The sequence below is a fragment of the Anarhichas minor genome, unplaced genomic scaffold (genome assembly GCF_050575085.1).
Source record: "Anarhichas minor isolate MPS153535 unplaced genomic scaffold, ASM5057508v1 ptg000025l, whole genome shotgun sequence".
NCBI classification, from domain to species: domain Eukaryota; kingdom Metazoa; phylum Chordata; class Actinopteri; order Perciformes; family Anarhichadidae; genus Anarhichas; species Anarhichas minor.
In genome coordinates, this window is record NW_027466471.1 from 259,792 (window position 1) to 284,650 (window position 24,859).

Here is a 24,859-nt window from a genome sequence, read left to right on the forward strand (position 1 = left end):
TGTAGCTGGTTCATCTTCTTAGCAGAACACCCAGCATTCTTTTATTGCCAAAAGACAAAGACTTAATTCACATGCCTAACAATGGTGAATTTTGTCAGGCAAACATCAAACGATGAGATGTTTTAATGGCTCGTTGGTCTAGGGGTATGATTCTCGCTTCGGGTGCGAGAGGTCCAGGGTCCAAATCCCGGACGAGCATAGAATTTATCTTTGGCTAATGTTGACTGTTTAATTAAGCGAGCCAAAAACGTTGTCCCTTAAAACAATGTTTCTTCCACAATTTAGCCAATGTCATGCCCGTACCGGTGTTGTAGCGTTTGGGCTAAAATGTAGCTTCTTAGCAGATTACCAACCATTTTTTCTGTGCCAAGACACGCCGACTTTATTCATATGCCTGGCAATGGAGAATTTCGTCAGGCAGATATCAAATAATAAGTCATTTCATTGGCTCGTTGGTCTAGGGGTATGATTCTCGCTTCGGGTGCGAGAGGTCCCGGGTCCAAATCCCGGACGAGCCCAGAATATGTAATTGGCTAGTGTTGACTGTTAAATTAAGCGAGCCAAAAACTTTGTCCCTTAAAACAATGTTTCTTCCACAATTTAGCCACTGCCGTGCATATACCAGCATTGTAGCGTTTTGGAAAAATGTAGCTGGTTCATCTTCTTAGCAGAACACCCAGCATTCTTTTATTGCCAAAAGACAACAACTTAATTCACATGCCTAACAAAGGTGAATTTCGTCAGGCAAACATCAAACGATGATATGTTTTAATGGCTCGTTGGTCTAGGGGTATGATTCTTGCTTAGGGTGCGAGAGGTCCCGGGTCCAAATCCCGGACGAGCCCGGAATATGTCTTTGGCTAGTGTTGACTGTTAAATTAAGCGAGCCAAAAACTTTGTCCCTTAAAACAATGTTTCTTCCACAATTTAGCCAATGTCGTGCATATACCAGCATTGTAGCGTTTTGACAAAAATGTAGCTGGTTCATCTTCTTCGCAGAACACCCAGCATTCTTTTATTGCCAAAAGACAAAGACTTAATTCACTTGCCTAACAGAGGTGAATTTCGTCAGGCAAACATCAAACGATGATATGTTTTAATGGCTCGTTGGTCTAGGGGTATGATTCTCGCTTAGGGTGCGAGAGGTCCCGGGTCCAAATCCCGGACGAGCCCGGAATATGTCTTTGGCTAGTGTAGACTGTTAAATTAAGCGAGCCAAAAACTTTGTCCCTTAAAACAATGTTTCTTCCACAATTTAGCCAATGTCGTGCATATACCAGCATTGTAGCGTTTTGACAAAAATGTAGCTGGTTCATCTTCTTCGCAGAACACCCAGCATTCTTTTATTGCCAAAAGACAAAGACTTAATTCACATGCCTAACAGAGGTGAATTTCGTCAGGCAAACATCAAACGATGATATGTTTTAATAACTCGTTGGTCTAAGGGTATGATTCTCGCTTAGGGTGCGAGAGGTCCCTGGTCCAAATCCCGGACGAGCCCGGAATATGTCTTTGGCTAGTGTTGACTGTTAAATTAAGCGAGGCAAAAACTTTGTCCCTTAAAACAATGTTTCTTCCACAATTTAGCCAATGTCGTGCATATACCAGCATTGTAGCGTTTTGACAAAAATGTAGCTGGTTCATCTTCTTCGCAGAACACCCAGCATTCTTTTATTGCCAAAAGACAAAGACTTAATTCACATGCCTAACAGAGGTGAATTTCGTCATGCAAACATCAAACGATGATATGCTTTAATGGCTCGTTGGTCTAGGGGTATGGTTCTCGCTTAGGGTGCGAGAGGTCCCGGGTCCAAATCCCAGACGAGCCCGGAATATGTCTTTGGCTAGTGTTGACTGTTAAATTAAGCGAGCCAAAAACTTTGTCCCTTAAAACAATGTTTCTTCCACAATTTAGCCAATGTCGTGCATATACCAGCATTGTAGCGTTTTGACAAAAATGTAGCTGGTTCATCTTCTTCGCAGAACACCCAGCATTCTTTTATTGCCAAAAGACAAAGACTTAATTCACATGCCTAACAGAGGTGAATTTCGTCAGGCAAACATCAAACAATGATATGTTTTAATGGCTCGTTGGTCTAGGGGTATGATTCTCGCTTAGGGTGCGAGAGGTCCCGGGTCTAAATCCCGGACGAGCCCGGAATATGTCTTTGGCTAGTGTTGACTGTTAAATTAAGCGAGGCAAAAACTTTGTCCCTTAAAACAATGTTTCTTCCACAATTTAGCCAATGTCGTGCATATACCAGCATTGTAGCGTTTTGACAAAAATGTAGCTGGTTCATCTTCTTCGCAGAACACCCAGCATTCTTTTATTGCCAAAAGACAAAGACTTAATTCACATGCCTAACAGAGGTGAATTTTGTCAGGCAAACATCAAACGATGATATGTTTTAATGGCTCATTGGTCTAGGGGTATGATTCTCGCTTAGGGTGCGAGAGGTCCCGGGTCCAAATCCCGGACGAGCCCGGAATATGTCTTTGGCTAGTGTTGACTGTTAAATTAAGCGAGCCAAAAACTTTGTCCCTTAAAACAATGTTTCTTCCACAATTTAGCCAATGTCGTGCATATACCAGCATTGTAGCGTTTTGACAAAAATGTAGCTGGTTCATCTTCTTCGCAGAACACCCAGCATTCTTTTATTGCCAAAAGACAAAGACTTAATTCACATGCCTAACAGAGGTGAATTTCGTCAGGCAAACATCAAACGATGATATGTTTTAATGGCTCGTTGGTCTAAGGGTATGATTCTCGCTTAGGGTGCGAGAGGTCCCTGGTCCAAATCCCGGACGAGCCCGGAATATGTCTTTGGCTAGTGTTGACTGTTAAATTAAGCGAGGCAAAAACTTTGTCCCTTAAAACAATGTTTCTTCCACAATTTAGCCAATGTCGTGCATATACCAGCATTGTAGCGTTTTGACAAAAATGTAGCTGGTTCATCTTCTTCGCAGAACACCCAGCATTCTTTTATTGCCAAAAGACAAAGACTTAATTCACATGCCTAACAGAGGTGAATTTCGTCATGCAAACATCAAACGATGATATGCTTTAATGGCTCGTTGGTCTAGGGGTATGATTCTTGCTTAGGGTGCGAGAGGTCCCGGGTCCAAATCCCAGACGAGCCCGGAATATGTCTTTGGCTAGTGTTGACTGTTAAATTAAGCGAGCCAAAAGCTTTGTCCCTTAAAACAATGTTTCTTCCACAATTTAGCCAATGTCGTGCATATACCAGCATTGTAGCGTTTTGACAAAAATGTAGCTGGTTCATCTTCTTCGCAGAACACCCAGCATTCTTTTATTGCCAAAAGACAAAGACTTAATTCACATGTCTAACAGAGGTGAATTTCGTCAGGCAAACATCAAACAATGATATGTTTTAATGGCTCGTTGGTCTAGGGGTATGATTCTCGCTTAGGGTGCGAGAGGTCCCGGGTCCAAATCCCGGACGAGCCCGGAATATGTCTTTGGCTAGTGTTGACTGTTAAATTAAGCGAGGCAAAAACTTTGTCCCTTAAAACAATGTTTCTTCCACAATTTAGCCAATGTCGTGCATATACCAGCATTGTAGCGTTTTGACAAAAATGTAGCTGGTTCATCTTCTTCGCAGAACACCCAGCATTCTTTTATTGCCAAAAGACAAAGACTTAATTCACATGCCTAACAGAGGTGAATTTCGTCAGGCAAACATCAAACGATGATATGTTTTAATGGCTCATTGGTCTAGGGGTATGATTCTCGCTTAGGGTGCGAGAGGTCCCGGGTCCAAATCCCGGACGAGCCCGGAATATGTCTTTGGCTAGTGTTGACTGTTAAATTAAGGGAGCCAAAAACTTTGTCCCTTAAAACAATGTTTCTTCCACAATTTAGCCAATGTCGTGCATATACCAGCATTGTAGCGTTTTGACAAAAATGTAGCTGGTTCATCTTCTTCGCAGAACACCCAGCATTCTTTTATTGCCAAAAGACAAAGACTTAATTCACATGCCTAACAGAGGTGAATTTCGTCAGGCAAACATCAAACGATGATATGTTTTAATGGCTCGTTGGTCTAAGGGTATGATTCTCGCTTAGGGTGCGAGAGGTCCCTGGTCCACATCCCGGACGAGCCCGGAATATGTCTTTGGCTAGTGTTGACTGTTAAATTAAGCGAGGCAAAAACTTTGTCCCTTAAAACAATGTTTCTTCCACAATTTAGCCAATGTCGTGCATATACCAGCATTGTAGCGTTTTGACAAAAATGTAGCTGGTTCATCTTCTTCGCAGAACACCCAGCATTCTTTTATTGCCAAAAGACAAAGACTTAATTCACATGCCTAACAGAGGTGAATTTCGTCAGGCAAACATCAAACGATGATATGTTTTAATGGCTCGTTGGTCTAGGGGTATGATTCTCGCTTAGGGTGCGAGAGGTCCCGGGTCCAAATCCCGGACGAGCCCGGAATATGTCTTTGGCTAGTGTTGACTGTTAAATTAAGCGAGCCAAAAACTTTGTCCCTTAAAACAATGTTTCTTCCACAATTTAGCCAATGTCGTGCATATACCAGCATTGTAGCGTTTTGACAAAAATGTAGCTGGTTCATCTTCTTCGCAGAACACCCAGCATTCTTTTATTGCCAAAAGACAAAGACTTAATTCACATGCCTAACAGAGGTGAATTTCGTCAGGCAAACATCAAACAATGATATGTTTTAATGGCTCGTTGGTCTAGGGGTATGATTCTCGCTTAGGGTGCGAGAGGTCCCGGGTCTAAATCCCGGACGAGCCCGGAATATGTCTTTGGCTAGTGTTGACTGTTAAATTAAGCGAGGCAAAAACTTTGTCCCTTAAAACAATGTTTCTTCCACAATTTAGCCAATGTCGTGCATATACCAGCATTGTAGCGTTTTGACAAAAATGTAGCTGGTTCATCTTCTTCGCAGAACACCCAGCATTCTTTTATTGCCAAAAGACAAAGACTTAATTCACATGCCTAACAGAGGTGAATTTTGTCAGGCAAACATCAAACGATGATATGTTTTAATGGCTCATTGGTCTAGGGGTATGATTCTCGCTTAGGGTGCGAGAGGTCCCGGGTCCAAATCCCAGACGAGCCAGGAATATGTCTTTGGCTAGTGTTGACTGTTAAATTAAGCGAGGCAAAAACTTTGTCCCTTAAAACAATGTTTCTTCCACAATTTAGCCAATGTCGTGCATATACCAGCATTGTAGCGTTTTGACAAAAATGTAGCTGGTTCATCTTCTTCGCAGAACACCCAGCATTCTTTTATTGCCAAAAGACAAAGACTTAATTCACATGCCTAACAGAGGTGAATTTCGTCAGGCAAACATCAAACGATGATATGTTTTAATGGCTCGTTGGTCTAGGGGTATGATTCTCGCTTAGGGTGCGAGAGGTCCCTGGTCCAAATCCCGGAAGAGCCAGGAATATGTCTTTGGCTAGTGTTGACTGTTAAATTAAGCGAGGCATAAACTTTGTCCCTTAAAACAATGTTTCTTCCACAATTTAGCCAATGTCGTGCATATACCAGCATTGTAGCGTTTTGACAAAAATGTAGCTGGTTCATCTTCTTCGCAGAACACCCAGCATTCTTTTATTGCCAAAAGACAAAGACTTAATTCACATGCCTAACAGAGGTGAATTTCGTCAGGCAAACATCAAACGATGATATGTTTTAATGGCTCGTTGGTCTAGGGGTATGATTCTCGCTTAGGGTGCGAGAGGTCCCGGGTCCAAATCCCGGACGAGCCCGGAATATGTCTTTGGCTAGTGTTGACTGTTAAATTAAGCGAGCCAAAAACTTTGTCCCTTAAAACAATGTTTCTTCCACAATTTAGCCAATGTCGTGCATATACCAGCATTGTAGCGTTTTGACAAAAATGTAGCTGGTTCATCTTCTTCGCAGAACACCCAGCATTCTTTTATTGCCAAAAGACAAAGACTTAATTCACATGCCTAACAGAGGTGAATTTCGTCAGGCAAACATCAAACGATGATATGTTTTAATGGGTCGTTGGTCTAGGGGTATGATTCTCGCTTAGGGTGCGAGAGGTCCCGGGTCCAAATCCCGGACGAGCCCGGAATATGTCTTTGGCTAGTGTTGACTGTTAAATTAAGCGAGCCAAAAACTTTGTCCCTTAAAACAATGTTTCTTCCACAATTTAGCCAATGTCGTGCATATACCAGCATTGTAGCATTTTGACAAAAATGTAGCTGGTTCATCTTCTTCGCAGAACACCCAGCATTCTTTTATTGCCAAAAGACAAAGACTTAATTCACATGCCTAACAGAGGTGAATTTCGTCAGGCAAACATCAAACGATGATATGTTTTAATGGCTCGTTGGTCTAGGGGTATGATTCTCGCTTAGGGTGCGTGAGGTCCCGGGTCCAAATCCCGGACGAGCCCGGAATATGTCTTTGGCTAGTGTTGACTGTTAAATTAAGCGAGCCAAAAACTTTGTCCCTTAAAACAATGTTTCTTCCACAATTTAGCCAATGTCGTGCATATACCAGCATTGTAGCGTTTTGACAAAAATGTAGCTGGTTCATCTTCTTCGCAGAACACCCAGCATTCTTTTATTGCCAAAAGACAAAGACTTAATTCACATGCCTAACAGAGGTGAATTTCGTCATGCAAACATCAAACGATGATATGTTTTAATGGCTCGTTGGTCTAGGGGTATGATTCTCGCTTAGGGTGCGAGAGGTCCCAGGTCCAAATCCCGGACGAGCCCGGAATATGTCTTTGGCTAGTGTTGACTGTTAAATTAAGCGAGCCAAAAACTTTGTCCCTTAAAACAATGTTTCTTCCACAATTTAGCCAATGTCGTGCATATACCAGCATTGTAGCGTTTTGACAAAAATGTAGCTGGTTCATCTTCTTCGCAGAACACCCAGCATTCTTTTATTGCCAAAAGACAAAGACTTAATTCACATGCCTAACAGAGGTGAATTTCGTCAGGCAAACATCAAACGATGATATGTTTTAATGGCTCGTTGGTCTAGGGGTATGATTCTCGCTTAGGGTGCGAGAGGTCCCGGGTCCAAATCCCGGATGAGCCCGGAATATGTCTTTGGCTAGTGTTGACTGTTAAATTAAGCGAGCCAAAAACTTTGTCCCTTAAAACAATGTTTCTTCCACAATTTAGCCAATGTCGTGCATATACCAGCATTGTAGCGTTTTGACAAAAATGTAGCTGGTTCATCTTCTTCGCAGAACACCCAGCATTCTTTTATTGCCAAAAGACAAAGACTTAATTCACATGCCTAACAGAGGTGAATTTCGTCAGGCAAACATCAAACGATGATATGTTTTAATGGCTCGTTGGTCTAGGGGTATGATTCTCGCTTAGGGTGCGAGAGGTCCTGGGTCCAAATCCCGGACGAGCCCGGAATATGTCTTTGGCTAGTGTTGACTGTTAAATTAAGCGAGGCAAAAACTTTGTCCCTTAAAACAATGTTTCTTCCACAATTTAGCCAATGTCGTGCATATACCAGCATTGTAGCGTTTTGACAAAAATGTAGCTGGTTCATCTTCTTCGCAGAACACCCAGCATTCTTTTATTGCCAAAAGACAAAGACTTAATTCACATGCCTAACAGAGGTGAATTTCGTCAGGCAAACATCAAACGATGATATGTTTTAATGGCTCATTGGTCTAGGGGTATGATTCTCGCTTAGGGTGCGAGAGGTCCCGGGTCCAAATCCCGGACGAGCCCGGAATATGTCTTTGGCTAGTGTTGACTGTTAAATTAAGCGAGCCAAAAACTTTGTCCCTTAAAACAATGTTTCTTCCACAATTTAGCCAATGTCGTGCATATACCAGCATTGTAGCGTTTTGACAAAAATGTAGCTGGTTCATCTTCTTCGCAGAACACCCAGCATTCTTTTATTGCCAAAAGACAAAGACTTAATTCACATGCCTAACAGAGGTGAATTTCGTCAGGCAAACATCAAACGATGATATGTTTTAATGGCTCGTTGGTCTAAGGGTATGATTCTCGCTTAGGGTGCGAGAGGTCCCTGGTCCAAATCCCGGACGAGCCCGGAATATGTCTTTGGCTAGTGTTGACTGTTAAATTAAGCGAGGCAAAAACTTTGTCCCTTAAAACAATGTTTCTTCCACAATTTAGCCAATGTCGTGCATATACCAGCATTGTAGCGTTTTGACAAAAATGTAGCTGGTTCATCTTCTTCGCAGAACACCCAGCATTCTTTTATTGCCAAAAGACAAAGACTTAATTCACATGCCTAACAGAGGTGAATTTCGTCAGGCAAACATCAAACGATGATATGTTTTAATGGCTCGTTGGTCTAGGGGTATGATTCTCGCTTAGGGTGCGAGAGGTCCCGGGTCCAAATCCCGGACGAGCCCGGAATATGTCTTTGGCTAGTGTTGACTGTTAAATTAAGCGAGCCAAAAACTTTGTCCCTTAAAACAATGTTTCTTCCACAAATTAGCCAATGTCGTGCATATACCAGCATTGTAGCGTTTTGACAAAAATGTAGCTGGTTCATCTTCTTCGCAGAACACCCAGCATTCTTTTATTGCCAAAAGACAAAGACTTAATTCACATGCCTAACAGAGGTGAATTTCGTCATGCAAACATCAAACGATGATATGTTTTAATGGCTCGTTGGTCTAGGGGTATGATTCTCGCTTAGGGTGCGAGAGGTCCCGGGTCCAAATCCCGGACGAGCCCGGAATATGTCTTTGGCTAGTGTTGACTGTTAAATTAAGCGAGGCAAAAACTTTGTCCCTTAAAACAATGTTTCTTCCACAATTTAGCCAATGTCGTGCATATACCAGCATTGTAGCGTTTTGACAAAAATGTAGCTGGTTCATCTTCTTTGCAGAACACCCAGCATTCTTTTATTGCCAAAAGACAAAGACTTAATTCACATGCCTAACAGAGGTGAATTTCGTCAGGCAAACATCAAACGATGATATGTTTTAATGGCTTGTTGGTCTAAGGGTATGATTCTCGCTTAGGGTGCGAGAGGTCCCGGGTCCAAATCCCAGACGAGCCAGGAATATGTCTTTGGCTAGTGTTGACTGTTAAATTAAGCGAGGCAAAAACTTTGTCCCTTAAAACAATGTTTCTTCCACAATTTAGCCAATGTCGTGCATATACCAGCATTGTAGCGTTTTGACAAAAATGTAGCTGGTTCATCTTCTTCGCAGAACACCCAGCATTCTTTTATTGCCAAAAGACAAAGACTTAATTCACATGCCTAACAGAGGTGAATTTCGTCAGGCAAACATCAAACGATGATATGTTTTAATGGCTCGTTGGTCTAGGGGTATGATTCTCGCTTAGGGTGCGAGAGGTCCCTGGTCCAAATCCCGGAAGAGCCAGGAATATGTCTTTGGCTAGTGTTGACTGTTAAATTAAGCGAGGCATAAACTTTGTCCCTTAAAACAATGTTTCTTCCACAATTTAGCCAATGTCGTGCATATACCAGCATTGTAGCGTTTTGACAAAAATGTAGCTGGTTCATCTTCTTCGCAGAACACCCAGCATTCTTTTATTGCCAAAAGACAAAGACTTAATTCACATGCCTAACAGAGGTGAATTTCGTCAGGCAAACATCAAACGATGATATGTTTTAATGGCTCGTTGGTCTAGGGGTATGATTCTCGCTTAGGGTGCGAGAGGTCCCGGGTCCAAATCCCGGACGAGCCCGGAATATGTCTTTGGCTAGTGTTGACTGTTAAATTAAGCGAGCCAAAAACTTTGTCCCTTAAAACAATGTTTCTTCCACAATTTAGCCAATGTCGTGCATATACCAGCATTGTAGCGTTTTGACAAAAATGTAGCTGGTTCATCTTCTTCGCAGAACACCCAGCATTCTTTTATTGCCAAAAGACAAAGACTTAATTCACATGCCTAACAGAGGTGAATTTCGTCAGGCAAACATCAAACGATGATATGTTTTAATGGCTCGTTGGTCTAGGGGTATGATTCTCGCTTAGGGTGCGAGAGGTCCCGGGTCCAAATCCCGGACGAGCCCGGAATATGTCTTTGGCTAGTGTTGACTGTTAAATTAAGCGAGCCAAAAACTTTGTCCCTTAAAACAATGTTTCTTCCACAATTTAGCCAATGTCGTGCATATACCAGCATTGTAGCGTTTTGACAAAAATGTAGCTGGTTCATCTTCTTCGCAGAACACCCAGCATTCTTTTATTGCCAAAAGACAAAGACTTAATTCACATGCCTAACAGAGGTGAATTTCGTCATGCAAACATCAAACGATGATATGTTTTAATGGCTCGTTGGTCTAGGGGTATGATTCTCGCTTAGGGTGCGAGAGGTCCCGGGTCCAAATCCCGGACGAGCCCGGAATATGTCTTTGGCTAGTGTTGACTGTTAAATTAAGCGAGCCAAAAACTTTGTCCCTTAAAACAATGTTTCTTCCACAATTTAGCCAATGTCGTGCATATACCAGCATTGTAGCATTTTGACAAAAATGTAGCTGGTTCATCTTCTTCGCAGAACACCCAGCATTCTTTTATTGACAAAAGACAAAGACTTAATTCACATGCCTAACAGAGGTGAATTTCGTCAGGCAAACATCAAACGATGATATGTTTTAATGGCTCGTTGGTCTAGGGGTATGATTCTCGCTTAGGGTGCGAGAGGTCCAGGGTCCAAATCCCGGACGAGCCCGGAATATGTCTTTGGCTAGTGTTGACTGTTAAATTAAGCGAGCCAAAAACTTTGTCCCTTAAAACAATGTTTCTTCCACAATTTAGCCAATGTCGTGCATATACCAGCATTGTAGCGTTTTGACAAAAATGTAGCTGGTTCATCTTCTTCGCAGAACACCCAGCATTCTTTTATTGCCAAAAGACAAAGACTTAATTCACATGCCTAACAGAGGTGAATTTCGTCATGCAAACATCAAACGATGATATGTTTTAATGGCTCGTTGGTCTAGGGGTATGATTCTCGCTTAGGGTGCGAGAGGTCCCAGGTCCAAATCCCGGACGAGCCCGGAATATGTCTTTGGCTAGTGTTGACTGTTAAATTAAGCGAGCCAAAAACTTTGTCCCTTAAAACAATGTTTCTTCCACAATTTAGCCAATGTCGTGCATATACCAGCATTGTAGCGTTTTGACAAAAATGTAGCTGGTTCATCTTCTTCGCAGAACACCCAGCATTCTTTTATTGCCAAAAGACAAAGACTTAATTCACATGCCTAACAGAGGTGAATTTCGTCAGGCAAACATCAAACGATGATATGTTTTAATGGCTCGTTGGTCTAGGGGTATGATTCTCGCTTAGGGTGCGAGAGGTCCCGGGTCCAAATCCCGGATGAGCCCGGAATATGTCTTTGGCTAGTGTTGACTGTTAAATTAAGCGAGCCAAAAACTTTGTCCCTTAAAACAATGTTTCTTCCACAATTTAGCCAATGTCGTGCATATACCAGCATTGTAGCGTTTTGACAAAAATGTAGCTGGTTCATCTTCTTCGCAGAACACCCAGCATTCTTTTATTGCCAAAAGACAAAGACTTAATTCACATGCCTAACAGAGGTGAATTTCGTCAGGCAAACATCAAACGATGATATGTTTTAATGGCTCGTTGGTCTAGGGGTATGATTCTCGCTTAGGGTGCGAGAGGTCCCGGGTCCAAATCCCGGACGAGCCCGGAATATGTCTTTGGCTAGTGTTGACTGTTAAATTAAGCGAGCCAAAAACTTTGTCCCTTAAAACAATGTTTCTTCCACAATTTAGCCAATGTCGTGCATATACCAGCATTGTAGCGTTTTGACAAAAATGTAGCTGGTTCATCTTCTTCGCAGAACACCCAGCATTCTTTTATTGCCAAAAGACAAAGACTTAATTCACATGCCTAACAGAGGTGAATTTCGTCAGGCAAACATCAAACGATGATATGTTTTAATGGCTCGTTGGTCTAGGGGTATGATTCTCGCTTAGGGTGCGTGAGGTCCCGGGTCCAAATCCCGGACGAGCCCGGAATATGTCTTTGGCTAGTGTTGACTGTTAAATTAAGCGAGCCAAAAACTTTGTCCCTTAAAACAATGTTTCTTCCACAATTTAGCCAATGTCGTGCATATACCAGCATTGTAGCGTTTTGACAAAAATGTAGCTGGTTCATCTTCTTCGCAGAACACCCAGCATTCTTTTATTGCCAAAAGACAAAGACTTAATTCACATGCCTAACAGAGGTGAATTTCGTCAGGCAAACATCAAACGATGATATGTTTTAATGGCTCGTTGGTCTAGGGGTATGATTCTCGCTTAGGGTGCGAGAGGTCCCGGGTCCAAATCCCGGACGAGCCCGGAATATGTCTTTGGCTAGTGTTGACTGTTAAATTAAGCGAGCCAAAAACTTTGTCCCTTAAAACAATGTTTCTTCCACAATTTAGCCAATGTCGTGCATATACCAGCATTGTAGCGTTTTGACAAAAATGTAGCTGGTTCATCTTCTTCGCAGAACACCCAGCATTCTTTTATTGCCAAAAGACAAAGACTTAATTCACATGCCTAACAGAGGTGAATTTCGTCAGGCAAACATCAAACGATGATATGTTTTAATGGCTCGTTGGTCTAGGGGTGTGATTCTCGCTTAGGGTGCGAGAGGTCCCGGGTCCAAATCCCGGACGAGCCAGGAATATGTCTTTGGCTAGTGTTGACTGTTAAATTAAGCGAGCCAAAAACTTTGTCCCTTAAAACAATGTTTCTTCCACAATTTAGCCAATGTCGTGCATATACCAGCATTGTAGCGTTTTGACAAAAATGTAGCTGGTTCATCTTCTTCGCAGAACACCCAGCATTCTTTTATTGCCAAAAGACAAAGACTTAATTCACATGCCTAACAGAGGTGAATTTCGTCAGGCAAACATCAAACGATGATATGTTTTAATGGCTCGTTGGTCTAGGGGTATGATTCTCGCTTAGGGTGCGTGAGGTCCCGGGTCCAAATCCCGGACGAGCCCGGAATATGTCTTTGGCTAGTGTTGACTGTTAAATTAAGCGAGCCAAAAACTTTGTCCCTTAAAACAATGTTTCTTCCACAATTTAGCCAATGTCGTGCATATACCAGCATTGTAGCGTTTTGACAAAAATGTAGCTGGTTCATCTTCTTCGCAGAACACCCAGCATTCTTTTATTGCCAAAAGACAAAGACTTAATTCACATGCCTAACAGAGGTGAATTTCGTCAGGCAAACATCAAACGATGATATGTTTTAATGGCTCGTTGGTCTAGGGGTATGATTCTCGCTTAGGGTGCGAGAGGTCCCGGGTCCAAATCCCGACGAGCCCGGAATATGTCTTTGGCTAGTGTTGACTGTTAAATTAAGCGAGCCAAAAACTTTGTCCCTTAAAACAATGTTTCTTCCACAATTTAGCCAATGTCGTGCATATACCAGCATTGTAGCGTTTTGACAAAAATGTAGCTGGTTCATCTTCTTCGCAGAACACCCAGCATTCTTTTATTGACAAAAGACAAAGACTTAATTCACATGCCTAACAGAGGTGAATTTCGTCATGCAAACATCAAACGATGATATGTTTTAATGGCTCGTTGGTCTAGGGGTATGATTCTCGCTTAGGGTGCGAGAGGTCCCAGGTCCAAATCCCGGACGAGCCCGGAATATGTCTTTGGCTAGTGTTGACTGTTAAATTAAGCGAGCCAAAAACTTTGTCCCTTAAAACAATGTTTCTTCCACAATTTAGCCAATGTCGTGCATATACCAGCATTGTAGCGTTTTGACAAAAATGTAGCTGGTTCATCTTCTTCGCAGAACACCCAGCATTCTTTTATTGCCAAAAGACAAAGACTTAATTCACATGCCTAACAGAGGTGAATTTCGTCAGGCAAACATCAAACGATGATATGTTTTAATGGCTCGTTGGTCTAGGGGTATGATTCTCGCTTAGGGTGCGAGAGGTCCCGGGTCCAAATCCCGGACGAGCCCGGAATATGTCTTTGGCTAGTGTTGACTGTTAAATTAAGCGAGCCAAAAACTTTGTCCCTTAAAACAATGTTTCTTCCACAATTTAGCCAATGTCGTGCATATACCAGCATTGTAGCGTTTTGAGAAAAATGTAGCTGGTTCATCTTCTTCGCAGAACACCCAGCATTCTTTTATTGCCAAAAGACAAAGACTTAATTCACATGCCTAAAAGAGGTGAATTTCGTCAGGCAAACATCAAACGATGATATGTTTTAATGGCTCGTTGGTCTAGGGGTATGATTCTCGCTTAGGGTGCGAGAGGTCCCGGGTCCAAATCCCGGACGAGCCCGGAATATGTCTTTGGCTAGTGTTGACTGTTAAATTAAGCGAGCCAAAAACTTTGTCCCTTTAAACAATGTTTCTTCCACAATTTAGCCAATGTCGTGCATATACCAGCATTGTAGCGTTTTGACAAAAATGTAGCTGGTTCATCTTCTTCGCAGAACACCCAGCATTCTTTTATTGCCAAAAGACAAAGACTTAATTCACATGCCTAACAGAGGTGAATTTCGTCAGGCAAACATCAAACGATGATATGTTTTAATGGCTCGTTGGTCTAGGGGTATGATTCTCGCTTAGGGTGCGAGAGGTCCGGGGTCCAAATCCCGGACGAGCCCGGAATATGTCTTTGGCTAGTGTTGACTGTTAAATTAAGCTAGCCAAAAACTTTGTCCCTTAAAACAATGTTTCTTCCACAATTTAGCCAATGTCGTGCATATACCAGCATTGTAGCGTTTTGACAAAAATGTAGCTGGTTCATCTTCTTCGCAGAACACCCAGCATTCTTTTATTGCCAAAAGACAAAGACTTAATTCACATGCCTAACAGAGGTGAATTTCGTCAGGCAAACATCAAACGATGATATGTTTTAATGGCTCGTTGGTCTAGGGGTATGATTCTCGCTTAGGGTGCGAGAGGTCCCGGGTCCAAATCCCGGACGAGCCCGGAATATGTCTTTGGCTAGTGTTGACTGTTAAATTAAGCGAGCCAAAAACTTTGTCCCTTAAAACAATGTTTCTTCCACAATTTAGCCAATGTCGTGCATATACCAGCATTGTAGCGTTTTGACAAAAATGTAGCTGGTTCATCTTCTTCGCAGAACACCCAGCATTCTTTTATTGCCAAAAGACAAAGACTTAATTCACATGCCTAACAGAGGTGAATTTCGTCAGGCAAACATCAAACGATGATATGTTTTAATGGCTCGTTGGTCTAGGGGTATGATTCTCGCTTAGGGTGCGAGAGGTCCTGGGTCCAAATCCCGGACGAGCCCGGAATATGTCTTTGGCTAGTGTTGACTGTTAAATTAAGCGAGCCAAAAACTTTGTCCCTTAAAACAATGTTTCTTCCACAATTTAGCCAATGTCGTGCATATACCAGCATTGTAGCGTTTTGACAAAAATGTAGCTGGTTCATCTTCTTCGCAGAACACCCAGCATTCTTTTATTGCCAAAAGACAAAGACTTAATTCACATGCCTAACAGAGGTGAATTTCGTCAGGCAAACATCAAACGATGATATGTTTTAATGGCTCGTTGGTCTAGGGGTATGATTCTCGCTTAGGGTGCGAGAGGTCCCTGGTCCAAATCCCGGACGAGCCCGGAATATGTCTTTGGCTAGTGTTGACTGTTAAATTAAGCGAGCCAAAAACTTTGTCCCTTAAAACAATGTTTCTTCCACAATTTAGCCAATGTCGTGCATATACCAGCATTGTAGCGTTTTGACAAAAATGTAGCTGGTTCATCTTCTTCGCAGAACACCCAGCATTCTTTTATTGCCAAAAGACAAAGACTTAATTCACATGCCTAACAGAGGTGAATTTCGTCAGGCAAACATCAAACGATGATATGTTTTAATGGCTCGTTGGTCTAGGGGTATGATTCTCGCTTAGGGTGCGAGAGGTCCCGGGTCCAAATCCCGGACGAGCCCGGAATATGTCTTTGGCTAGTGTTGACTGTTAAATTAAGCGAGCCAAAAACTTTGTCCCTTTAAACAATGTTTCTTCCACAATTTAGCCAATGTCGTGCATATACCAGCATTGTAGCGTTTTGACAAAAATGTAGCTGGTTCATCTTCTTCGCAGAACACCCAGCATTCTTTTATTGCCAAAAGACAAAGACTTAATTCACATGCCTAACAGAGGTGAATTTCGTCAGGCAAACATCAAACGATGATATGTTTTAATGGCTCGTTGGTCTAGGGGTATGATTCTCGCTTAGGGTGCGAGAGGTCCGGGGTCCAAATCCCGGACGAGCCCGGAATATGTCTTTGGCTAGTGTTGACTGTTAAATTAAGCTAGCCAAAAACTTTGTCCCTTAAAACAATGTTTCTTCCACAATTTAGCCAATGTCGTGCATATACCAGCATTGTAGCGTTTTGACAAAAATGTAGCTGGTTCATCTTCTTCGCAGAACACCCAGCATTCTTTTATTGCCAAAAGACAAAGACTTAATTCACATGCCTAACAGAGGTGAATTTCGTCAGGCAAACATCAAACGATGATATGTTTTAATGGCTCGTTGGTCTAGGGGTATGATTCTCGCTTAGGGTGCGAGAGGTCCCGGGTCCAAATCCCGGACGAGCCCGGAATATGTCTTTGGCTAGTGTTGACTGTTAAATTAAGCGAGCCAAAAACTTTGTCCCTTAAAACAATGTTTCTTCCACAATTTAGCCAATGTCGTGCATATACCAGCATTGTAGCGTTTTGACAAAAATGTAGCTGGTTCATCTTCTTCGCAGAACACCCAGCATTCTTTTATTGCCAAAAGACAAAGACTTAATTCACATGCCTAACAGAGGTGAATTTCGTCAGGCAAACATCAAACGATGATATGTTTTAATGGCTCGTTGGTCTAGGGGTATGATTCTCGCTTAGGGTGCGAGAGGTCCTGGGTCCAAATCCCGGACGAGCCCGGAATATGTCTTTGGCTAGTGTTGACTGTTAAATTAAGCGAGCCAAAAACTTTGTCCCTTAAAACAATGTTTCTTCCACAATTTAGCCAATGTCGTGCATATACCAGCATTGTAGCGTTTTGACAAAAATGTAGCTGGTTCATCTTCTTCGCAGAACACCCAGCATTCTTTTATTGCCAAAAGACAAAGACTTAATTCACATGCCTAACAGAGGTGAATTTCGTCAGGCAAACATCAAACGATGATATGTTTTAATGGCTCGTTGGTCTAGGGGTATGATTCTCGCTTAGGGTGCGAGAGGTCCCTGGTCCAAATCCCGGACGAGCCCGGAATATGTCTTTGGCTAGTGTTGACTGTTAAATTAAGCGAGCCAAAAACTTTGTCCCTTAAAACAATGTTTCTTCCACAATTTAGCCAATGTCGTGCATATACCAGCATTGTAGCGTTTTGACAAAAATGTAGCTGGTTCATCTTCTTCGCAGAACACCCAGCATTCTTTTATTGCCAAAAGACAAAGACTTAATTCACATGCCTAACAGAGGTGAATTTCGTCAGGCAAACATCAAACGATGATATGTTTTAATGGCTCGTTGGTCTAGGGGTATGATTCTCGCTTAGGGTGCGTGAGGTCCCGGGTCCAAATCCCGGACGAGCCTGGAATATGTCTTTGGCTAGTGTTGACTGTTAAATTAAGCGAGGCAAAAACTTTGTCCCTTAAAACAATGTTTCTTCCACAATTTAGCCAATGTCGTGCATATACCAGCATTGTAGCGTTTTGACAAAAATGTAGCTGGTTCATCTTCTTCGCAGAACACCCAGCATTCTTTTATTGCCAAAAGACAAAGACTTAATTCACATGCCTAACAGAGGTGAATTTCGTCAGGCAAACATCAAACGATGATATGTTTTAATGGCTCGTTGGTCTAGGGGTATGATTCTCGCTTAGGGTGCGAGAGGTCCCGGGTCCAAATCCCGGATGAGCCCAGAATATGTCTTTGGCTAGTGTTGACTGTTAAATTAAGCGAGCCAAAAACTTTGTCCCTTAAAACAATGTTTCTTCCACAATTTAGCCAATGTCGTGCATATACCAGCATTGTAGCGTTTTGACAAAAATGTAGCTGGTTCATCTTCTTCGCAGAACACCCAGCATTCTTTTATTGCCAAAAGACAAAGACTTAATTCACATGCCTAACAGAGGTGAATTTCGTCAGGCAAACATCAAACGATGATATGTTTTAATGGCTCGTTGGTCTAGGGGTATGATTCTCGCTTAGGGTGCGAGAGGTCCCGGGTCCAAATCCCGGACGAGCCCGGAATATGTCTTTGGCTAGTGTTGACTGTTAAATTAAGCGAGCCTAAAACAATGTTTCTTCCACAATTTAGCCAATGTCGTGCATATACCAGCATTGTAGCGTTTTGGCAAAAATGTAGCTGGTTCATCTTCGCAGAACACCCAGCATTCTTTTATTGCCAAAAGACAACGACTTAATTCACATGCCTAACAATGGTGAATTTCGTCAGGCAAACATCAAACGATGAGATGTTTTAATGGCTCGTTGGTCTAGGGGTATGATTCTCGCTTTGGGTGCGAGAGGTCCCGGGTCCAAATCCCGGACGAGCCCAGAATATGTCTTCGGCTAATGTTGACTGTTTAAATAAATGAGCCTAAAACAATGTTTCTTCCACAATTTAGCCACTGCCGTGCATATACCAGCATTGTAGCGTTTTGGCAAAAATGTAGCTGGTTCATCTTCGCAGAACACCCAGCATTCTTTTATTGCCAAAAGACAACGACTTAATTCACATGCCTAACAATGGTGAATTTCGTCAGGCAAACATCAAACGATGAGATGTTTTAATGGCTCGTTGGTCTAGGGGTATGATTCTCGCTTTGGGTGCGAGAGGTCCCGGGTCCAAATCCCGGATGAGCCCAGAATATGTCTTTGGCTAGTGTTGACTGTTAAATTAAGCGAGCCAAAAACTTTGTCCCTTAAAACAATGTTTCTTCCACAATTTAGCCAATGTCGTGCATATACCAGCATTGTAGCGTTTTGACAAAAATGTAGCTGGTTCATCTTCTTCGCAGAACACCCAGCATTCTTTTATTGCCAAAAGACAAAGACTTAATTCACATGCCTAACAGAGGTGAATTTCGTCAGGCAAACATCAAACGATGATATGTTTTAATGGCTCGTTGGTCTAGGGGTATGATTCTCGCTTAGGGTGCGAGAGGTCCCGGGTCCAAATCCCGGACGAGCCCGGAATATGTCTTTGGCTAGTGTTGACTGTTAAATTAAGCGAGCCAAAAACTTTGTCCCTTAAAACAATGTTTCTTCCACAATTTAGCCAATGTCGTGCATATACCAGCATTGTAGCGTTTTGGCAAAAATGTAGCTGGTTCATCTTCGCAGAACACCCAGCATTCTTTTATTGCCAAAAGACAACGACTTAATTCACATGCCTAACAATGGTGAATTTCGTCAGGCAAACATCAAACGATGAGATGTTTTAATGGCTCGTTGGTCTAGGGGTATGATTCTCGCTTTGGGTGCGAGAGGTCCCGGGTCCAAATCCCGGATGAGCCCAGAATATGTCTTCGGCTAATGTTGACTGTTTAAATAAATGAGCCTAAAACAATGTTTCTTCCACAATTTAGCCACTGCCGTGCATATACCAGCATTGTAGCGTTTTGGCAAAAATGTAGCTGGTTCATCTTCGCAGAACACCCAGCATTCTTTTATTGCCAAAAGACAACGACTTAATTCACATGCCTAACAATGGTGAATTTTGTCAGGCAAACATCAAACGATGAGATGTTTTAATGGCTCGTTGGTCTAGGGGTATGATTCTCGCTTTGGGTGCGAGAGGTCCCGGATCCAAATCCCGGACGAGCCCAGAATATGTCTTTGGCTAATTTTGACTGTTTAATTAAGCGATCCAAAAACGTTGTCCCTTAAAACAATGTTTCTTCCACAATTTAGCCACTGCCGTGCATATACCAGCATTGTAGCGTTTTGGCAAAAATGTAGCTGGTTCATCTTCGCAGAACACCCAGCATTCTTTTATTGCCAAAAGACAACGACTTAATTCACATGCCTAACAATGGTGAATTTCGTCAGGCAAACATCAAACGATGAGATGTTTTAATGGCTCGTTGGTCTAGGGGTATGATTCTCGCTTTGGGTGCGAGAGGTCCCGGGTCCAAATCCCGGACGAGCCCAGAATATGTCTTCGGCTAATGTTGACTGTTTAAATAAATGAGCCTAAAACAATGTTTCTTCCACAATTTAGCCACTGCCGTGCATATACCAGCATTGTAGCGTTTTGGCAAAAATGTAGCTGGTTCATCTTCGCAGAACACCCAGCATTCTTTTATTGCCAAAAGACAACGACTTAATTCACATGCCTAACAATGGTGAATTTCGTCAGGCAAACATCAAACGATGAGATGTTTTAATGGCTCGTTGGTCTAGGGGTATGATTCTCGCTTTGGGTGCGAGAGGTCCCGGGTCCAAATCCCGGATGAGCCCAGAATATGTCTTTGGCTAGTGTTGACTGTTAAATTAAGCGAGCCAAAAACTTTGTCCCTTAAAACAATGTTTCTTCCACAATTTAGCCAATGTCGTGCATATACCAGCATTGTAGCGTTTTGACAAAAATGTAGCTGGTTCATCTTCTTCGCAGAACACCCAGCATTCTTTTATTGCCAAAAGACAAAGACTTAATTCACATGCCTAACAGAGGTGAATTTCGTCAGGCAAACATCAAACGATGATATGTTTTAATGGCTCGTTGGTCTAGGGGTATGATTCTCGCTTAGGGTGCGAGAGGTCCCGGGTCCAAATCCCGGACGAGCCCGGAATATGTCTTTGGCTAGTGTTGACTGTTAAATTAAGCGAGCCAAAAACTTTGTCCCTTAAAACAATGTTTCTTCCACAATTTAGCCAATGTCGTGCATATACCAGCATTGTAGCGTTTTGGCAAAAATGTAGCTGGTTCATCTTCGCAGAACACCCAGCATTCTTTTATTGCCAAAAGACAACGACTTAATTCACATGCCTAACAATGGTGAATTTCGTCAGGCAAACATCAAACGATGAGATGTTTTAATGGCTCGTTGGTCTAGGGGTATGATTCTCGCTTTGGGTGCGAGAGGTCCCGGGTCCAAATCCCGGACGAGCCCAGAATATGTCTTCGGCTAATGTTGACTGTTTAAATAAATGAGCCTAAAACAATGTTTCTTCCACAATTTAGCCACTGCCGTGCATATACCAGCATTGTAGCGTTTTGGCAAAAATGTAGCTGGTTCATCTTCGCAGAACACCCAGCATTCTTTTATTGCCAAAAGACAACGACTTAATTCACATGCCTAACAATGGTGAATTTTGTCAGGCAAACATCAAACGATGAGATGTTTTAATGGCTCGTTGGTCTAGGGGTATGATTCTCGCTTTGGGTGCGAGAGGTCCCGGATCCAAATCCCGGACGAGCCCAGAATATGTCTTTGGCTAATTTTGACTGTTTAATTAAGCGATCCAAAAACGTTGTCCCTTAAAACAATGTTTCTTCCACAATTTAGCCACTGCCGTGCATATACCAGCATTGTAGCGTTTTGGCAAAAATGTAGCTGGTTCATCTTCGCAGAACACCCAGCATTCTTTTATTGCCAAAAGACAACGACTTAATTCACATGCCTAACAATGGTGAATTTCGTCAGGCAAACATCAAACGATGAGATGTTTTAATGGCTCGTTGGTCTAGGGGTATGATTCTCGCTTTGGGTGCGAGAGGTCCCGGGTCCAAATCCCGGATGAGCCCAGAATATGTCTTTGGCTAGTGTTGACTGTTAAATTAAGCGAGCCAAAAACTTTGTCCCTTAAAACAATGTTTCTTCCACAATTTAGCCAATGTCGTGCATATACCAGCATTGTAGCGTTTTGACAAAAATGTAGCTGGTTCATCTTCTTCGCAGAACACCCAGCATTCTTTTATTGCCAAAAGACAAAGACTTAATTCACATGCCTAACAGAGGTGAATTTCGTCAGGCAAACATCAAACGATGATATGTTTTAATGGCTCGTTGGTCTAGGGGTATGATTCTCGCTTAGGGTGCGAGAGGTCCCGGGTCCAAATCCCGGACGAGCCCGGAATATGTCTTTGGCTAGTGTTGACTGTTAAATTAAGCGAGCCAAAAACTTTGTCCCTTAAAACAATGTTTCTTCCACAATTTAGCCAATGTCGTGCATATACCAGCATTGTAGCGTTTTGGCAAAAATGTAGCTGGTTCATCTTCGCAGAACACCCAGCATTCTTTTATTGCCAAAAGACAACGACTTAATTCACATGCCTAACAATGGTGAATTTCGTCAGGCAAACATCAAACGATGAGATGTTTTAATGGCTCGTTGGTCTAGGGGTATGATTCTCGCTTTGGGTGCGAGAGGTCCCGGGTCCAAATCCCGGACGAGCCCAGAATATGTCTTCGGCTAATGTTGACTGTTTAAATAAATGAGCCTAAAACAATGTTTCTTCCACAATTTAGCCACTGCCGTGCATATACCAGCATTGTAGCGTTTTGGCAAAAATGTAGCTGGTTCATCTTCGCAGAACACCCAGCATTCTTTTATTGCCAAAAGACAAAGACTTAATTCACATGCCTAACAGAGGTGAATTTCGTCAGGCAAACATCAAACGATGATATGTTTTAATGGCTCGTTGGTCTAGGGGTATGATTCTCGCTTAGGGTGCGAGAGGTCCCGGGTCCAAATCCCGGACGAGCCCGGAATATGTCTTTGGCTAGTGTTGACTGTTAAATTAAGCGAGCCAAAAACTTTGTCCCTTAAAACAATGTTTCTTCCACAATTTAGCCAATGTCGTGCATATACCAGCATTGTAGCGTTTTGACAAAAATGTAGCTGGTTCATCTTCTTCGCAGAACACCCAGCATTCTTTTATTGCCAAAAGACAAAGACTTAATTCACATGCCTAACAGAGGTGAATTTCGTCAGGCAAACATCAAACGATGATATGTTTTAATGGCTCGTTGGTCTAGGGGTATGATTCTCGCTTAGGGTGCGAGAGGTCCCGGGTCCAAATCCCGGACGAGCCCGGAATATGTCTTTGGCTAGTGTTGACTGTTAAATTAAGCGAGCCAAAAACTTTGTCCCTTAAAACAATGTTTCTTCCACAATTTAGCCAATGTCGTGCATATACCAGCATTGTAGCGTTTTGACAAAAATGTAGCTGGTTCATCTTCTTCGCAGAACACCCAGCATTCTTTTATTGCCAAAAGACAAAGACTTAATTCACATGCCTAACAGAGGTGAATTTCGTCAGGCAAACATCAAACGATGATATGTTTTAATGGCTCGTTGGTCTAGGGGTATGATTCTCGCTTAGGGTGCGAGAGGTCCCGGGTCCAAATCCCGGACGAGCCCGGAATATGTCTTTGGCTAGTGTTGACTGTTAAATTAAGCGAGCCAAAAACTTTGTCCCTTAAAACAATGTTTCTTCCACAATTTAGCCAATGTCGTGCATATACCAGCATTGTAGCGTTTTGACAAAAATGTAGCTGGTTCATCTTCTTCGCAGAACACCCAGCATTCTTTTATTGCCAAAAGACAAAGACTTAATTCACATGCCTAACAGAGGTGAATTTCGTCAGGCAAACATCAAACGATGATATGTTTTAATGGCTCGTTGGTCTAGGGGTATGATTCTCGCTTAGGGTGCGAGAGGTCCCGGGTCCAAATCCCGGACGAGCCCGGAATATGTCTTTGGCTAGTGTTGACTGTTAAATTAAGCGAGCCAAAAACTTTGTCCCTTAAAACAATGTTTCTTCCACAATTTAGCCAATGTCGTGCATATACCAGCATTGTAGCGTTTTGACAAAAATGTAGCTGGTTCATCTTCTTCGCAGAACACCCAGCATTCTTTTATTGCCAAAAGACAAAGACTTAATTCACATGCCTAACAGAGGTGAATTTCGTCAGGCAAACATCAAACGATGATATGTTTTAATGGCTCGTTGGTCTAGGGGTATGATTCTCGCTTAGGGTGCGTGAGGTCCCGGGTCCAAATCCCGGACGAGCCTGGAATATGTCTTTGGCTAGTGTTGACTGTTAAATTAAGCGAGGCAAAAACTTTGTCCCTTAAAACAATGTTTCTTCCACAATTTAGCCAATGTCGTGCATATACCAGCATTGTAGCGTTTTGACAAAAATGTAGCTGGTTCATCTTCTTCGCAGAACACCCAGCATTCTTTTATTGCCAAAAGACAAAGACTTAATTCACATGCCTAACAGAGGTGAATTTCGTCAGGCAAACATCAAACGATGATATGTTTTAATGGCTCGTTGGTCTAGGGGTATGATTCTCGCTTAGGGTGCGAGAGGTCCCGGGTCCAAATCCCGGATGAGCCCAGAATATGTCTTTGGCTAGTGTTGACTGTTAAATTAAGCGAGCCAAAAACTTTGTCCCTTAAAACAATGTTTCTTCCACAATTTAGCCAATGTCGTGCATATACCAGCATTGTAGCGTTTTGACAAAAATGTAGCTGGTTCATCTTCTTCGCAGAACACCCAGCATTCTTTTATTGCCAAAAGACAAAGACTTAATTCACATGCCTAACAGAGGTGAATTTCGTCAGGCAAACATCAAACGATGATATGTTTTAATGGCTCGTTGGTCTAGGGGTATGATTCTCGCTTAGGGTGCGAGAGGTCCCGGGTCCAAATCCCGGACGAGCCCGGAATATGTCTTTGGCTAGTGTTGACTGTTAAATTAAGCGAGCCAAAAACTTTGTCCCTTAAAACAATGTTTCTTCCACAATTTAGCCAATGTCGTGCATATACCAGCATTGTAGCGTTTTGACAAAAATGTAGCTGGTTCATCTTCTTCGCAGAACACCCAGCATTCTTTTATTGCCAAAAGACAAAGACTTA

At 42.5% G+C, this 24,859-nt stretch overlaps 48 non-coding genes across 48 annotated transcripts; all 48 read left to right on the forward strand.

The window, feature by feature from the left end:
* The first annotated feature begins 446 nt into the window (after window positions 1-446).
* On the forward strand, window positions 447-518 carry trnap-cgg (transfer RNA proline (anticodon CGG)). Its single transcript has one exon. It is a non-coding gene; the product is annotated as a tRNA-Pro (tRNA).
* Window positions 519-773: 255 nt separating this feature from the next.
* Window positions 774-845, forward strand: trnap-agg (transfer RNA proline (anticodon AGG)). Its single transcript has one exon. It is a non-coding gene; the product is annotated as a tRNA-Pro (tRNA).
* Window positions 846-1,101: 256 nt separating this feature from the next.
* Window positions 1,102-1,173, forward strand: trnap-agg (transfer RNA proline (anticodon AGG)). The gene has a single exon. It is a non-coding gene; the product is annotated as a tRNA-Pro (tRNA).
* A 912-nt stretch (window positions 1,174-2,085) lies between these two features.
* trnap-agg (transfer RNA proline (anticodon AGG)) lies at window positions 2,086-2,157 on the forward strand. The gene has a single exon. It is a non-coding gene; the product is annotated as a tRNA-Pro (tRNA).
* A 1,240-nt stretch (window positions 2,158-3,397) lies between these two features.
* On the forward strand, window positions 3,398-3,469 carry trnap-agg (transfer RNA proline (anticodon AGG)). The gene has a single exon. It is a non-coding gene; the product is annotated as a tRNA-Pro (tRNA).
* Window positions 3,470-4,381: 912 nt separating this feature from the next.
* On the forward strand, window positions 4,382-4,453 carry trnap-agg (transfer RNA proline (anticodon AGG)). The gene has a single exon. It is a non-coding gene; the product is annotated as a tRNA-Pro (tRNA).
* A 256-nt stretch (window positions 4,454-4,709) lies between these two features.
* On the forward strand, window positions 4,710-4,781 carry trnap-agg (transfer RNA proline (anticodon AGG)). The gene has a single exon. It is a non-coding gene; the product is annotated as a tRNA-Pro (tRNA).
* A 912-nt stretch (window positions 4,782-5,693) lies between these two features.
* On the forward strand, window positions 5,694-5,765 carry trnap-agg (transfer RNA proline (anticodon AGG)). The gene has a single exon. It is a non-coding gene; the product is annotated as a tRNA-Pro (tRNA).
* Window positions 5,766-7,005: 1,240 nt separating this feature from the next.
* On the forward strand, window positions 7,006-7,077 carry trnap-agg (transfer RNA proline (anticodon AGG)). Its single transcript has one exon. It is a non-coding gene; the product is annotated as a tRNA-Pro (tRNA).
* Window positions 7,078-7,333: 256 nt separating this feature from the next.
* Window positions 7,334-7,405, forward strand: trnap-agg (transfer RNA proline (anticodon AGG)). Its single transcript has one exon. It is a non-coding gene; the product is annotated as a tRNA-Pro (tRNA).
* Window positions 7,406-8,317: 912 nt separating this feature from the next.
* On the forward strand, window positions 8,318-8,389 carry trnap-agg (transfer RNA proline (anticodon AGG)). Its single transcript has one exon. It is a non-coding gene; the product is annotated as a tRNA-Pro (tRNA).
* Window positions 8,390-8,645: 256 nt separating this feature from the next.
* Window positions 8,646-8,717, forward strand: trnap-agg (transfer RNA proline (anticodon AGG)). Its single transcript has one exon. It is a non-coding gene; the product is annotated as a tRNA-Pro (tRNA).
* A 912-nt stretch (window positions 8,718-9,629) lies between these two features.
* On the forward strand, window positions 9,630-9,701 carry trnap-agg (transfer RNA proline (anticodon AGG)). Its single transcript has one exon. It is a non-coding gene; the product is annotated as a tRNA-Pro (tRNA).
* A 256-nt stretch (window positions 9,702-9,957) lies between these two features.
* trnap-agg (transfer RNA proline (anticodon AGG)) lies at window positions 9,958-10,029 on the forward strand. Its single transcript has one exon. It is a non-coding gene; the product is annotated as a tRNA-Pro (tRNA).
* A 256-nt stretch (window positions 10,030-10,285) lies between these two features.
* Window positions 10,286-10,357, forward strand: trnap-agg (transfer RNA proline (anticodon AGG)). Its single transcript has one exon. It is a non-coding gene; the product is annotated as a tRNA-Pro (tRNA).
* Window positions 10,358-10,613: 256 nt separating this feature from the next.
* Window positions 10,614-10,685, forward strand: trnap-agg (transfer RNA proline (anticodon AGG)). The gene has a single exon. It is a non-coding gene; the product is annotated as a tRNA-Pro (tRNA).
* Window positions 10,686-11,269: 584 nt separating this feature from the next.
* trnap-agg (transfer RNA proline (anticodon AGG)) lies at window positions 11,270-11,341 on the forward strand. Its single transcript has one exon. It is a non-coding gene; the product is annotated as a tRNA-Pro (tRNA).
* Window positions 11,342-11,597: 256 nt separating this feature from the next.
* trnap-agg (transfer RNA proline (anticodon AGG)) lies at window positions 11,598-11,669 on the forward strand. Its single transcript has one exon. It is a non-coding gene; the product is annotated as a tRNA-Pro (tRNA).
* Window positions 11,670-12,253: 584 nt separating this feature from the next.
* Window positions 12,254-12,325, forward strand: trnap-agg (transfer RNA proline (anticodon AGG)). Its single transcript has one exon. It is a non-coding gene; the product is annotated as a tRNA-Pro (tRNA).
* Window positions 12,326-12,581: 256 nt separating this feature from the next.
* On the forward strand, window positions 12,582-12,653 carry trnap-agg (transfer RNA proline (anticodon AGG)). Its single transcript has one exon. It is a non-coding gene; the product is annotated as a tRNA-Pro (tRNA).
* A 1,239-nt stretch (window positions 12,654-13,892) lies between these two features.
* On the forward strand, window positions 13,893-13,964 carry trnap-agg (transfer RNA proline (anticodon AGG)). The gene has a single exon. It is a non-coding gene; the product is annotated as a tRNA-Pro (tRNA).
* A 256-nt stretch (window positions 13,965-14,220) lies between these two features.
* Window positions 14,221-14,292, forward strand: trnap-agg (transfer RNA proline (anticodon AGG)). Its single transcript has one exon. It is a non-coding gene; the product is annotated as a tRNA-Pro (tRNA).
* Window positions 14,293-14,876: 584 nt separating this feature from the next.
* trnap-agg (transfer RNA proline (anticodon AGG)) lies at window positions 14,877-14,948 on the forward strand. Its single transcript has one exon. It is a non-coding gene; the product is annotated as a tRNA-Pro (tRNA).
* A 256-nt stretch (window positions 14,949-15,204) lies between these two features.
* On the forward strand, window positions 15,205-15,276 carry trnap-agg (transfer RNA proline (anticodon AGG)). The gene has a single exon. It is a non-coding gene; the product is annotated as a tRNA-Pro (tRNA).
* A 584-nt stretch (window positions 15,277-15,860) lies between these two features.
* Window positions 15,861-15,932, forward strand: trnap-agg (transfer RNA proline (anticodon AGG)). Its single transcript has one exon. It is a non-coding gene; the product is annotated as a tRNA-Pro (tRNA).
* A 584-nt stretch (window positions 15,933-16,516) lies between these two features.
* Window positions 16,517-16,588, forward strand: trnap-agg (transfer RNA proline (anticodon AGG)). The gene has a single exon. It is a non-coding gene; the product is annotated as a tRNA-Pro (tRNA).
* Window positions 16,589-16,844: 256 nt separating this feature from the next.
* Window positions 16,845-16,916, forward strand: trnap-agg (transfer RNA proline (anticodon AGG)). The gene has a single exon. It is a non-coding gene; the product is annotated as a tRNA-Pro (tRNA).
* Window positions 16,917-17,500: 584 nt separating this feature from the next.
* Window positions 17,501-17,572, forward strand: trnap-agg (transfer RNA proline (anticodon AGG)). Its single transcript has one exon. It is a non-coding gene; the product is annotated as a tRNA-Pro (tRNA).
* Window positions 17,573-17,828: 256 nt separating this feature from the next.
* trnap-agg (transfer RNA proline (anticodon AGG)) lies at window positions 17,829-17,900 on the forward strand. The gene has a single exon. It is a non-coding gene; the product is annotated as a tRNA-Pro (tRNA).
* Window positions 17,901-18,156: 256 nt separating this feature from the next.
* On the forward strand, window positions 18,157-18,228 carry trnap-agg (transfer RNA proline (anticodon AGG)). The gene has a single exon. It is a non-coding gene; the product is annotated as a tRNA-Pro (tRNA).
* A 238-nt stretch (window positions 18,229-18,466) lies between these two features.
* Window positions 18,467-18,538, forward strand: trnap-ugg (transfer RNA proline (anticodon UGG)). Its single transcript has one exon. It is a non-coding gene; the product is annotated as a tRNA-Pro (tRNA).
* Window positions 18,539-18,776: 238 nt separating this feature from the next.
* trnap-ugg (transfer RNA proline (anticodon UGG)) lies at window positions 18,777-18,848 on the forward strand. The gene has a single exon. It is a non-coding gene; the product is annotated as a tRNA-Pro (tRNA).
* Window positions 18,849-19,104: 256 nt separating this feature from the next.
* Window positions 19,105-19,176, forward strand: trnap-agg (transfer RNA proline (anticodon AGG)). The gene has a single exon. It is a non-coding gene; the product is annotated as a tRNA-Pro (tRNA).
* A 253-nt stretch (window positions 19,177-19,429) lies between these two features.
* On the forward strand, window positions 19,430-19,501 carry trnap-ugg (transfer RNA proline (anticodon UGG)). The gene has a single exon. It is a non-coding gene; the product is annotated as a tRNA-Pro (tRNA).
* A 563-nt stretch (window positions 19,502-20,064) lies between these two features.
* On the forward strand, window positions 20,065-20,136 carry trnap-ugg (transfer RNA proline (anticodon UGG)). The gene has a single exon. It is a non-coding gene; the product is annotated as a tRNA-Pro (tRNA).
* A 238-nt stretch (window positions 20,137-20,374) lies between these two features.
* On the forward strand, window positions 20,375-20,446 carry trnap-ugg (transfer RNA proline (anticodon UGG)). Its single transcript has one exon. It is a non-coding gene; the product is annotated as a tRNA-Pro (tRNA).
* Window positions 20,447-20,702: 256 nt separating this feature from the next.
* trnap-agg (transfer RNA proline (anticodon AGG)) lies at window positions 20,703-20,774 on the forward strand. Its single transcript has one exon. It is a non-coding gene; the product is annotated as a tRNA-Pro (tRNA).
* Window positions 20,775-21,027: 253 nt separating this feature from the next.
* Window positions 21,028-21,099, forward strand: trnap-ugg (transfer RNA proline (anticodon UGG)). The gene has a single exon. It is a non-coding gene; the product is annotated as a tRNA-Pro (tRNA).
* A 563-nt stretch (window positions 21,100-21,662) lies between these two features.
* Window positions 21,663-21,734, forward strand: trnap-ugg (transfer RNA proline (anticodon UGG)). The gene has a single exon. It is a non-coding gene; the product is annotated as a tRNA-Pro (tRNA).
* Window positions 21,735-21,990: 256 nt separating this feature from the next.
* Window positions 21,991-22,062, forward strand: trnap-agg (transfer RNA proline (anticodon AGG)). The gene has a single exon. It is a non-coding gene; the product is annotated as a tRNA-Pro (tRNA).
* A 253-nt stretch (window positions 22,063-22,315) lies between these two features.
* Window positions 22,316-22,387, forward strand: trnap-ugg (transfer RNA proline (anticodon UGG)). Its single transcript has one exon. It is a non-coding gene; the product is annotated as a tRNA-Pro (tRNA).
* Window positions 22,388-22,625: 238 nt separating this feature from the next.
* trnap-agg (transfer RNA proline (anticodon AGG)) lies at window positions 22,626-22,697 on the forward strand. Its single transcript has one exon. It is a non-coding gene; the product is annotated as a tRNA-Pro (tRNA).
* Window positions 22,698-22,953: 256 nt separating this feature from the next.
* Window positions 22,954-23,025, forward strand: trnap-agg (transfer RNA proline (anticodon AGG)). Its single transcript has one exon. It is a non-coding gene; the product is annotated as a tRNA-Pro (tRNA).
* Window positions 23,026-23,281: 256 nt separating this feature from the next.
* On the forward strand, window positions 23,282-23,353 carry trnap-agg (transfer RNA proline (anticodon AGG)). Its single transcript has one exon. It is a non-coding gene; the product is annotated as a tRNA-Pro (tRNA).
* Window positions 23,354-23,609: 256 nt separating this feature from the next.
* Window positions 23,610-23,681, forward strand: trnap-agg (transfer RNA proline (anticodon AGG)). Its single transcript has one exon. It is a non-coding gene; the product is annotated as a tRNA-Pro (tRNA).
* A 256-nt stretch (window positions 23,682-23,937) lies between these two features.
* trnap-agg (transfer RNA proline (anticodon AGG)) lies at window positions 23,938-24,009 on the forward strand. The gene has a single exon. It is a non-coding gene; the product is annotated as a tRNA-Pro (tRNA).
* A 256-nt stretch (window positions 24,010-24,265) lies between these two features.
* Window positions 24,266-24,337, forward strand: trnap-agg (transfer RNA proline (anticodon AGG)). The gene has a single exon. It is a non-coding gene; the product is annotated as a tRNA-Pro (tRNA).
* A 256-nt stretch (window positions 24,338-24,593) lies between these two features.
* Window positions 24,594-24,665, forward strand: trnap-agg (transfer RNA proline (anticodon AGG)). Its single transcript has one exon. It is a non-coding gene; the product is annotated as a tRNA-Pro (tRNA).
* Window positions 24,666-24,859: the final 194 nt, after the last annotated feature.